The sequence below is a fragment of the Cyprinus carpio genome, unplaced genomic scaffold (assembly GCF_018340385.1).
Source record: "Cyprinus carpio isolate SPL01 unplaced genomic scaffold, ASM1834038v1 S000000964, whole genome shotgun sequence".
In the NCBI taxonomy this organism is placed as follows: domain Eukaryota; kingdom Metazoa; phylum Chordata; class Actinopteri; order Cypriniformes; family Cyprinidae; genus Cyprinus; species Cyprinus carpio.
The window spans coordinates 1-11,798 of record NW_024873687.1 but is presented as its reverse complement, the minus strand read 5'-3'; the positions used below and the strand labels follow the sequence as shown (position 1 = coordinate 11,798).

The window sequence follows — 11,798 nt, the reverse complement described above, 5'->3', positions numbered from 1 at the left end:
GCAACGATCTTAATAAACATTTACATTATAATAGGGAATAGTTATTTTTAATATAGAACAATTTTAATAATTAAAAAGAACATTTTGATAATGTTTCAGGCCTTTATTTTTAAAGAGACATTCATTTTATATTTGTATAACTGTGTACAGAAAACCCATATATATGAAATATAACTAAAACTCACAAAAAAGTAAGTTTTTCATTTTATTTATAGTAGGAAGTAATATACTTATTATAAAAAAACCTAACCAAAATATATAATAATTAAATAAATATACATAAAATAATTATAGATTAAACAACAACAACAACAAATATAATAAAAAATAAAGATGTGGAGAACACAGAAAAAAAAAAAAAAGAAAAATATTTGTGACATTAAATAATTATGTATGTTTAATAGTAACAGTTATTAACATTTAGTGTTTACAAATCTGAGCAAGATATTAATGCAAGTCAATAAAATGTAATATCAATAAAAAAAATAATCAACAAAATTTATACATGTTTTAATCAATAATAAAAAGTAAAATTACACAGTTCATCACAGTTCAAACAAGGCCAAATACTTCTGGTATTTTAATTAACAAAGGGAAATAAATGAAACTATTTAAATGTATAGATTCAACAACAGCAAAAACAACAATAATAAAATCTAAAGTTGTGGAGAACACAGAAAAAAAACAAACAAGAAACAATGTACACTACCAGTTAAATGTTTTTTGAACAGTAAGAATTTTAAAGCTCACCAAGCCTGCCTTTATTTGATCCAAAATACAGTAAAAGCAATAATATTGTGAAATATTATTACTATTTAAAATAGCTGTTTTCTATGTGAACATATATTAAACTGTAATTTATTTCTGTGATGCGCAGCTGTATTTTCAGCATCATTACTCCAGTCTTCAGTGTCACATGATCTTCAGAAATCATTCTAATATGATGATTTGCTGCTCAAGAAACATTTCTGATTATTATTATTATTATTATTATTAAGAAGAGACTTCTTTAAAAAAAACATTAAAATCTTACTGCTGAAAAACATTTGGCTGGTAGAGTATTTTAAATTAAATAATTATTTACAGCATTTAATAATAGCAGTTACTAACATTTAGTGTTTACAAAAAACTGAGCAAGATAAAATAACAATGCAAGTCAATACAATTAATTTTAAAAAACACCACTAAGTACAGTGCAAACAATACTTCTGGTATTTAAAGGTAACAAATGGAAATAAATTAATTTAAAATGGTAGATTATACAACAACAACAACAATTTTACAATAATAGTAAAAATAAAACAATCTAAAGTTGTGGAGAACACAGGAAGAAGAAAAAAAAAAAAAACAAGCCATCCACCTGTTTAAGAAGATCCTTGCTCCCATGGTGTGTTACCAAGTGATGATCATGGGCAGTTCTCATTAGATCTGTCCATCTATGGTCCAACACAAAGGCAGGGCGTTCTGAGGGTCCAGTGCGAGCTGAACGGGGGACGACAATGGTGCTGATGGTGTTGTTGTTCTACAGAAGATTAACAGGATTACTTAAATTATTTGTCTTTTTTGTTGTGTGCACATATGAGACAGACAGTTAACACACATTAGTGTCTGTATGTCATCTGGAGAAACACTTCTGACCTTTGATCCTTCACTGTCAAAGTGCCTGGTGTGATGTTATGGTGAAGAGAGACAGTCTTTGGGGTGACCTGCTCTTTGGGATGCTTCTTCGTGTCAGAGCATGCATCATCTAAACATTCCTGAAATATAGATTCAAATAATTTTATATATTCCAATAATAGTATAGTATATATATATATATATATATAGATATATATATATATATATATATATATAGCATATAAGATATATATATATAGCATTGTAATATTATATTTCTATGGATATATATGCAACAGTAGCATTGCATTTTTTTTTCAATTTTAAAGATGAATTGCTTTACATTTGAAACTATCTCCTAATTATCGTAATTTATTCATGATAAACAAACACAAAATCCCAGCATTATTACTCCTCTTTTTGCCATCACGTGATCCTTCAGAAAAACCCCCCTTTCATCCTTGTAGTGGCAATGATAATATCAACATTGATTACAATAAGAAATGTTTTGTGATCATATGACACTGAAGACTGGAGTATAAATTATGCTGAAAATTCAGCTTTTCCATCAGGAATAAAGTTCATTCAACATAGGAAACAGTTATTTTAAATTGTACCACACAGTAAAAAAATACTATATAATATATATACAGCAATTAATAATATAAAATATATATACACACACACATGTTATTTTTATAGAACAGCACATATGGTTAAATTAACTGAAGAATCATTAACTACACACTACATATTATAGATATAGCAAGACATCTATGAACATTCATCTTTAAAAACAAAGATATTACAATAAAGTACAGCAGTTGCATTATTTATAAAGAATTTGGTCTACGTGGTGTACAGTATTTGCACTAAAGACTTGAAAATCACATAACATTCTAAACAATTGCTATAATTAATGATATAAACATGATTATATGATAATTTAATACGTAATTAATTTTTTAAAGTTTTTTAAAAGAAGTACAGAATTCACTTTACCTGCTTGATGAGAGTATCGCGCTGATCTCTGAGGTAAAAAAAACAAACAAACAAACAAAAAACACGATATTGATGATAATCTTTAAGACTTCTTGCAACAAATAACATATCAATTACGTATAGTTAATAAAGCCGAGGTAGTTTAGCAGCGTATGTTGTTCAAACAAACTACAATTTTGTGAAGAAATCTCCGCTCGTAAAACGCGTCTCCTCTCCTTCACAGCGAATGATTGACAGATGACTGTCCGCTGTTTGAATCCCCCGCCACGGAAGAGGCGAAACAGCGCCACGAAATCTACGCGTGGCCACACATATATTGCATCCGTAGTGATAAGCACTACCATAGAGAATGAATGGGAAAAGTTAAGGGAAGTTAAGCTTAACTATTTTCGGCTCCCGCGCGAAGGCCAGTCGCGGATAGGTGTAGAACGCTGACTAGCCAATAGGAACGAAGGAAACTGCAGGGAGGCGGGACGAGTACCCGCCTCGGCCACAAATACCATAAAACGAATTTGTATTCGTTTTTCCGATTAACATATAATAAACCCAAAAACACTTTAAGTACGATTAACATATAATAAACGAACTTTGTGAACTTCAATCACATAAATCTGTAATAATTGTTCATTTGTAGGATGTAAAGATGATGTGCAACGATCTTAATAAACATTTACATTATAATAGGGAATAGTTATTTTTAATAAAGAAAAAATTGAATAATTAAAAAGAACATTTTGATGTTTCAGGCCTTTATTTTTAAAGAGACATTAATTTTATATTTGTATAACTGTGTACAGAAAACCCATATATATATATGAAATATAACTAAAACTCACAAAAAAAGTAAGTTTTTCATTAAAATTATAATAAATTAAACAACAACAACAAATATAATAAAAATAAAAAAATATATAATAATTAAATAAATATGCATAAAATAATTATAAATTAAACAACAACAACAAATATAATAAAAATAAAGAAAGATGTGGAGAACACAGAATAAATAACAAGAAAAATATTTTTTACATTAAATAATTATGTATGTTTAAGAGTAACAGTTATTAACATTTTGTGTTTACAAATCTGAGCAAGATATTAATGCAAGTCAATAAAATGCAATATCAATAAAAAAATAATCAACAAAAAAAATTTATACATGTTTTAATCAATAATAAAAAAAAAAACATACACAGTTCAACACAGTTCAAACAAGGCCAAATACTTTTGGTATTTTAATTAACAAAGGGAAATAAATGAAACTATTTAAATGTATAGATTCAACAACAGCAACAACAACAATAATAAAATCTAAAGTTGTGGAGAACACAGAAAAAAAACAAACAAGAGACAATGTACACTACCAGTTAAATGTTTTTGAACAGTAAGAATTTTAAAGCTCACCAAGCCTGCCTTTATTTGATCCAAAATACAGTAAAAGCAATAATATTGTGAAATATTATTACAATTTAAAATAGTTTTTCTCTATGCGAAAATATAGTAAAATGATATTTATTTCTGTGATGTGCAGCTGTATTTTCAGCATCATTACTCCAGTCTTCAGTGTTACATGATCTTCAGAAATCATTCTAATAAGCTGATGATTTGCTGCTCAAGAAACATTTCTGATTATTATTATTATTATTATTATTATTATTATTATTAAGAAGAGACTTCTTTAAAAAAAAAACATTAAAATCTTACTGCTGAAAAACATTTGGCTGGTAGAGTATTTTAAATTAAATAATTATTTACAGCATTTAATAATAGCAGTTACTAACATTTAGTGTTTACAAAACTGAGCAAGATAAAATAACAATGCAAGTCAATACAATTAATTTAAAAAACACACTAAAGTACAGTGCAAACCAATACTTCTGGTATTTAAATTAACAAATGGAAATAAACTAAATAATTTAAAATGGTAGATTACAACAACAACAACAACTACAATAATAGTAAAAATAAAACAATCTAAAGTTGTGGAGAACACAGGAAGAAGAAAAAAAACAAAAAAACAAGCCATCCACCTGTTTAAGAAGATCCTTGCTCCCATGGTGCGTTACCAAGTGATGATCATGGGCAGTTCTCATTAGATCTGTCCATCTATGGTCCAACACAAAGGCAACGCATTCTGAGGGTCCAGTGCGAGCTGAACGGGGGACGCAGCTATGGACAATGGTGTTGTGTTCTACAGAAGATTAACAGGATTACTTAAATTATTTGTCTTTGTGTTGTGTGCACATATGAGACAGACAGTTAACACACATTAGTGTCTGTATGCATCTGGAAGAAACACTTCTGACCTTTGATCCTTCACTGTCAAAGTGCCTGGTGTGATGTTATGGTGAAGAGAGACAGTCTTTGGGGTGACCTGCTCTTTGGGATGCTTCTTCGTGTCAGAGCATGCATCATCTAAACATTCCTGAAATATAGATTCAAATAATTTTATAATTCATAATATATATATATATATATATATATATATATATATATATATATATATATATATATATATATATATATATATATATATATATATATATATATATATAGCATTGTAATATTATATTTCCATGGATATATATGCAACAGTAGCATTGCATTTTTTTTTTCAATTTTAAATGAATTGCTTTACATTTGAATATATCTCCTAATTATCGTAATTTATTACTGTGATGCAAAGCTGAATTTTCAGCATTATTACTCCAGTTTTCAGCATCACGTGATCCTTCAGAAAATAATGTGCTTTTCATCCTTGTAGTGGCAATGATAATATCAACATTGATTACAATAAGAAATGTTTTGTGATCATATGACACTGAAGACTGGAGTATAAATTATGCTGAAAATTCAGCTTTTCATCACAGGAATAAAGTTCATTCAACATAGGAAACAGTTATTTTAAATTGTACCACACAGTAAATGTTGAAAATAATATATAATATATATACAATAATATAAATAATATATAATATATATACACACACATGTTATTTTTATAGAACAGCACATATGGTTAAATTAACTGAAGACTGATTAACTACATACTACATATTATAGATATAGCAAGACATCTATGAACATTCATCTTCAAAGACAAAGATATTACAATAAAATACAGCAGTTGCATTATTTATAAAGAATTTGGTCTACGTGGTGTACAGTATTTGCACTAAAGACTTGAAAATCACATAACATTCCAAACAATTGCTATAATTAATGATATAAACATGATTATATGATAATATAAGAAGTAATTAAGTTTTTTAAGTTTTTTAAAAGAAGTACAGAATTCACTTTACCTGCTTGGTGAGGATATCACGCTGATCTCTGAGGTAAAAAACAAACAAACAAACAAACAAAAACACACATTGAGGTATAATCTTAAGACTTCTTGGAACAAATAACATATCAATTACGTAATAGTTAATAAAGCCGAGGTAGTTTAGCAGCGTATGTTGTTCAAACAAAACAATTTTGTGAAGAAATCTCCGCTCGTAAAACGCGTCTCCTCTCATTCACAGCGAATGATTGACAGATGACTGTCCGCTGTTTGAATTCCCCGCCACGGAAGAGGCGAAACAGCGCCACGAAATCTACGCATGGCCACACATATATTGCATCCGTAGTGATAAGCACTACCATAGAGAATGAATGGGAAAAGTTAAGGGAAGTTAAGCTTAACTATTTTCGGCTCACACGCGAAAGGTCCCCAGTTCGAAACTGGGCGGTAACAGTGACTCTCTTTTTCACAATTGTACAATTGGCTTTCTGTTGAGGAGGAACTCAACGCTACCAAGACTTTGGCAGCAGTAACTTCCACGCCGAAAGTCTCTATACTTTTAACCAGGTAGTTTCAATGAACAGATGGCTGGTGAACTCAAAGACCCAATATTTCGTATAACGTTTAAAAAAAAAAATTAAATGAGACGAAAAAACAGCACAAAAGAAACGGCCACAGAGGTTTCCTGCAGACAACTGGAAAAATGCTTGGTTTGCCGCTAAAAATAGAAGGTATTTGCAGACTGAACAGCACAAGGCAATCTGTAATTTGATTCGTGTTCCAAGAGGCGTGCGTTGAAAAGGTCAGACACAACCTTGGTTGCCGGTTTCCATAGTGTAGAGGTTATCACGTTCGCCTTACACGCGAAAGGTCCCCAGTTCGAAACTGGGCGGAGACAGATGAAGGCTTTTGTTCTTTCTGTGCTGAATTGGCTATCTGGTAAGCAGGTGGTCCACGCTGCAAAGGCCTTAATTCCAAGGTAAGTTAAGGGGAGATTTTTCAGGAAATTCTGTGCAGACTGCCATGCCGAATTAACTCTGTCCTGTTGTGTGTGGGATTTACGCAGATTGTCTATTTGCTTTTGGCCACATCACATAATAAATATTTCCCAAATGAGCACTACAGAGGAATCGAGGAGTTTCTGTAGTGTAGTGGTCATCACGTTCGCCTAACACGCGAAAGGTCCTCGGTTCGAAACCGAGCAGAAACAGCTGATCCCTTTTGAAGAAAAGTATGAACCCCTTTTAGACTACAGTGGGCTTTAGAAAGTGTTACCTTTGTGCGCTTTTCACCGAGCCTGCACTTAAAGGTTTCGGACTGTTTTCAGCAGGCAGGTTTCCGTAGTGTAGTGGTTATCACGTTCGCCTCACACGCGAAAGGTCCCCAGTTCGAAACTGGGCGGGAACAGTGACTCTCTTTTTCACAATTGTACAATTGGCTTTCTGTTGAGGAGGAACTCAACGCTACCAAGACTTTGGCAGCAGTAACTTCCACGCCGACAGTCTCTATACTTTTTAACCAGGTAGTTTCAATGAACAGATGGCTGGTGAACTCAAAGACCCAATATTTCGTATAACGTTTAAAAAAAAAATTAAATGAGATGAAAAAACAGCACAAAAGAAACGGCCACAGAGGTTTCCCGCAGACAACTGGAAAAATGCTTGGTTTGCCGCTAAAAATAGAAGGTATTTGCAGACTGAACAGCACAAAGCAATCTGTAATTTGATTCGTGTTCCAAGAGGCGTGCGTTGAAAAGGTCAGACACAACCTTGGTTGACGGTTTCCATAGTGTAGAGGTTATCACGTTCGCCTTACACGCGAAAGGTCCCCAGTTTGAAACTGGGCGGAGACAGATGAAGGCTTTTGTTCTTTCTGTGCTGGATTGGCTATCTGGTAAGCAGGTGGTCCACGCTGCAAAGGCCTTAATTCCAAGGTAAGTTAAGGGGATTTTTTTTTAAGGGGAGATTTTTCAGGAAATTCTGCGCAGACTGCCATGCCGAATTAACTCTGTCCTGTTGTGTGTGGGATTTACGCAGATTGTCTATTTGCTTTTGGGCACATCACGGTATAAATATTTCCCAAATGAGCACTACAGAGGAATTGAGGAGTTTCTGTAGTGTAGTGGTCATCACGTTCGCCTAACACGCGAAAGGTCCTCGGTTTGAAACTGAGCAGAAACAGCTGATCCCTTTTGAAGAAAAGTATGAACCCCTTTTAGACTACAGTGGGCTTTAGAAAGTGTTACCTTTGTGCGCTTTTCACCGAGCCTGCACTTAAAGGTTTCGGACTGTTTTCAGCAGGCAGGTTTCCGTAGTGTAGTGGTTATCACGTTCGCCTCACACGCGGAGGCCAGTCGCGGATAGGTGTAGAACGCTGACTAGCCAATAGGAACGAAGGAAACTGCAGGGAGGCGGGACGAGTAAAATACACACAATTAGAGGTTCGAATCCCGCCTCGGCCACAAATAACATAAAACGAATTTGTATCCAAAAACACTTTAAGTACGATTAACATATAATAAACGAACTTTGTGAACAAAGATAAAATAAATCTTGTAATAATTGTTCATTTGTAGGATGTAAAAGATGTGCAACGATCTTAATAAACATTAACATTATAATAGGGAATAGTTATTTTTAATAAAGAAAAAATTGAATAATTAAAAAGAACATTTTGATGTTTCAGGCCTTTATTTTTAAAGAGACATTAATTTTATATTTGTATAACTGTGTACAGAAAACCCATATATATATGAAATATAACTAAAACTCACAAAAAAGTAAGTTTTTCATTTTATTTATAGTAAAGTAATATACTTATTATAAAAAAACCTAACCAAAATATATAATAATTAAATAAATATACATAAAATAATTATAGATTAAACAACAACAACAAATATAATAAAAAATAAAGATGTGGAGAACACAGAAAAAAAAAACAAGAAAAATATTTGTGACATTAAATAATTATGTATGTTTAATAGTAACAGTTATTAACATTTAGTGTTTACAAATCTGAGCAAGATATTAATGCAAGTCAATAAAATGTAATATCAATAAAAAAAATAATCAACAAAATGTATACATGTTTTAATCAATAAAAAAAAAAAAACTACACAGTTCAACACAGTTCAAACAATGCCAAATACTTCTGGTATTTTAATTAACAAATGGAAATAAATGAAACTATTTAAATGTATAGATTCAACAACAATAACAGCAACAACAACAATAATAAAATCTAAAGTTGTGGAGAACACAGAAAAAAAACAAACAAGAAACAATGTACACTACCAGTTAAATGTTTTTGAACAGTAAGAATTTTAAAGCTCACCAAGCCTGCCTTTATTTGATCCAAAATACAGTAAAAGCAATAATATTGTGAAATATTTTTACTATTTAAAATAGCTGTTTTCTATGTGAATATATATTAAACTGTAATTTATTTCTGTGATGCGCAGCTGTATTTTCAGCATCATTACTCCAGTCTTCAGTGTCACATGATCTTCAGAAATCATTCTAATATGATGAGCTGCTCAAGAAACATTTCTTAAAAAAAAAAATAAAATTATTATTATTAATAATAAAAATATACAAAAAAAAAAAAAAAACATTAAAATCTTACTGCTGAAAAACATTTGGCTGGTAGAGTATTTTAAATTAAATAATTATTTACAGCATTTAATAATAGCAGTTACTAACATTTAGTGTTTACAAAACTGAGCAAGATAAAATAACAATGCAAGTCAATACAATTAATTTAAAAAACACACTAAAGTACAGTGCAAATAATACTTCTGGTATTTAAATTAACAAATGGAAATAAATTAATTTAAAATGGTAGATTAAACAACAACAACAACAACTACAATAATAGTAAAAATAAAACAATCTAAAGTTGTGGAGAACACAGGAAGAAGAAAAAAAAAACAAAACAAAAACAAGCCATCTACCTGTTTAAGAAGATCCTTGCTCCCATGGTGTGTTACCAAGTGATGATCATGGGCAGTTCTCATTAGATCTGTCCATCTATGGTCCAACACAAAGGCCACGCGTTCTGAGGGTCCAGTGCGAGCTGAACGGGGGACGCAGCTATGGCCGATGGTGTTGTGTTCTACAGAAGATTAACAGGATTACTTAAATTATTTGTCTTTGTGTTGTGTGCACATATGAGACAGACAGTTAACACACATTAGTGTCTGTATGCATCTGGAAGAAACACTTCTGACCTTTGATCCTTCACTGTCAAAGTGCCTGGTGTGATGTTATGGTGAAGAGAGACAGTCTTTGGGGTGACCTGCTCTTTGGGATGCTTCTTCGTGTCAGAGCATGCATCATCTAAACATTCCTGAAATATAGATTCAAATAATTTTATAATTCAGCATTGTAATATTATATTTTATATATATATATATATATATATATATATATATATATATATATATATATATATATATATATATATATATATATAGCATTGTAATATTATATTTCTATGGATATATATGCAACAGTAGCATTGCATTTTTTTTTTTTTCAATTTTAAATGAATTGCTTTACATTTGAATATATCTCCTAATTATCGGTAATTTATTCCTGTGATGCAAAGCTGAATTTTCAGCATTATTACTCCAGTTTTCACCATCACGTGATCCTTCAGAAAATAATGTGCTTTCATCCTTGTAGTGGCAATGATAATATCAACATTGATTACAATAAGAAATGTTTTGTGATCATATGACACTGAAGACTGGAGTAAAAATTATGCTGAAAATTCAGCTTTTCATCACAGGAATAAAGTTCATTCAACATAGGAAACAGTTATTTTAAATTGTACCACACAGTAAATGTTGAAAATAATATATAATATATATACAATAATATAAATAATATATAATATATATACACACACACGTTATTTTTATAGAACAGCACATATGGTTAAATTAACTGAAGAATCATTAACTACACACTACATATTATAGATATAGCAAGACATCTATGAACAATCATCTTCAAAAACAAAGATATTACAATAAAGTACAGCAGTTGCATTTTTTATAAAGAATTTGGTCTACGTGGTGTACAGTATTTGCACTTAAGACTTGAAAATCACATAACATTTTAAACAATTGCTATAATTAATGATATAAACATGATTATATTATAATATAATAAGTAATTAATTTTTTTAAGTTTTTTAAAAGAAGTACAGAATTCACTTTACCTGCTTGGTGAGAGTATCGCGCTGATCTCTGAGGTAAAAAACAAACAAACAAACAAAAAAACAAACACATATTGAGGTATAATCTTAAGACTTCTTGCAACAAATAACATATCAATTACGTAATAGTTAATAAAGCCGAGTTAATCTACCAACGTTGTTTCAAGTTCAAACAAAACAATTTTGTGAAGAAATCTCCGCTCGTAAAACGCGTCTCCTCTCCTTCACAGCGAATGATTGACAGATGACTGTCCGCTGTTTGAATTCCCCGCCACGGAAGAGGCGAAACAGCGCCACGAAATCTACGCGTGGCCACAAATATATTGCATCCGTAGTGATAAGCACTACCATAGAGAATGAATGGGAAAAGTTAAGGGAAGTTAAGCTTAACTATTTTCGGCTCCCGCGCGAAAGGTCCCCAGTTCGAAACTGGGCGGGAACAGTGACTCTCTTTTTCACAATTGTACAATTGGCTTTCTGTTGAGGAGGAACTCAACGCTACCAAGACTTTGGCAGCAGTAACTTCCACGCCGACAGTCTCTATACTTTTAACCAGGTAGTTTCAATGAACAGATGGCTGGTGAACTCAAAGACCCAATATTTCGTATAACGTTTAAAAAAAAATTAAATGAGACGAAAAAACAGCACAAAAGAAACGGCCACAGAG

General features: G+C 31.4%; 2 long non-coding RNA genes and 5 other non-coding genes across 7 annotated transcripts; 5 read left to right on the top strand and 2 right to left on the bottom strand.

The window, feature by feature from the left end:
- Nucleotides 1–1,631: 1,631 nt before the first annotated feature.
- Nucleotides 1,632–5,048, bottom strand: LOC122143152. The gene is made up of 4 exons (XR_006158993.1): nt 4,926–5,048; nt 4,650–4,810; nt 2,620–2,647; nt 1,632–1,757 (listed from the first exon to the last, which is right to left on the bottom strand). It is a non-coding gene; the product is annotated as an uncharacterized LOC122143152 (long non-coding RNA).
- A 1,682-nt stretch (nt 5,049–6,730) lies between these two features.
- On the top strand, nt 6,731–6,803 carry trnav-uac. Its single transcript has one exon. It is a non-coding gene; the product is annotated as a tRNA-Val (tRNA).
- A 239-nt stretch (nt 6,804–7,042) lies between these two features.
- trnav-aac lies at nt 7,043–7,115 on the top strand. The gene has a single exon. It is a non-coding gene; the product is annotated as a tRNA-Val (tRNA).
- A 124-nt stretch (nt 7,116–7,239) lies between these two features.
- Nucleotides 7,240–7,312, top strand: trnav-cac. Its single transcript has one exon. It is a non-coding gene; the product is annotated as a tRNA-Val (tRNA).
- Nucleotides 7,313–7,684: 372 nt separating this feature from the next.
- trnav-uac lies at nt 7,685–7,757 on the top strand. The gene has a single exon. It is a non-coding gene; the product is annotated as a tRNA-Val (tRNA).
- Nucleotides 7,758–8,012: 255 nt separating this feature from the next.
- trnav-aac lies at nt 8,013–8,085 on the top strand. Its single transcript has one exon. It is a non-coding gene; the product is annotated as a tRNA-Val (tRNA).
- Nucleotides 8,086–9,533: 1,448 nt separating this feature from the next.
- On the bottom strand, nt 9,534–11,272 carry LOC122143151. Its single transcript, XR_006158992.1, has 3 exons — nt 11,135–11,272; nt 10,137–10,255; nt 9,534–10,021 (listed from the first exon to the last, which is right to left on the bottom strand). It is a non-coding gene; the product is annotated as an uncharacterized LOC122143151 (long non-coding RNA).
- Nucleotides 11,273–11,798: the final 526 nt, after the last annotated feature.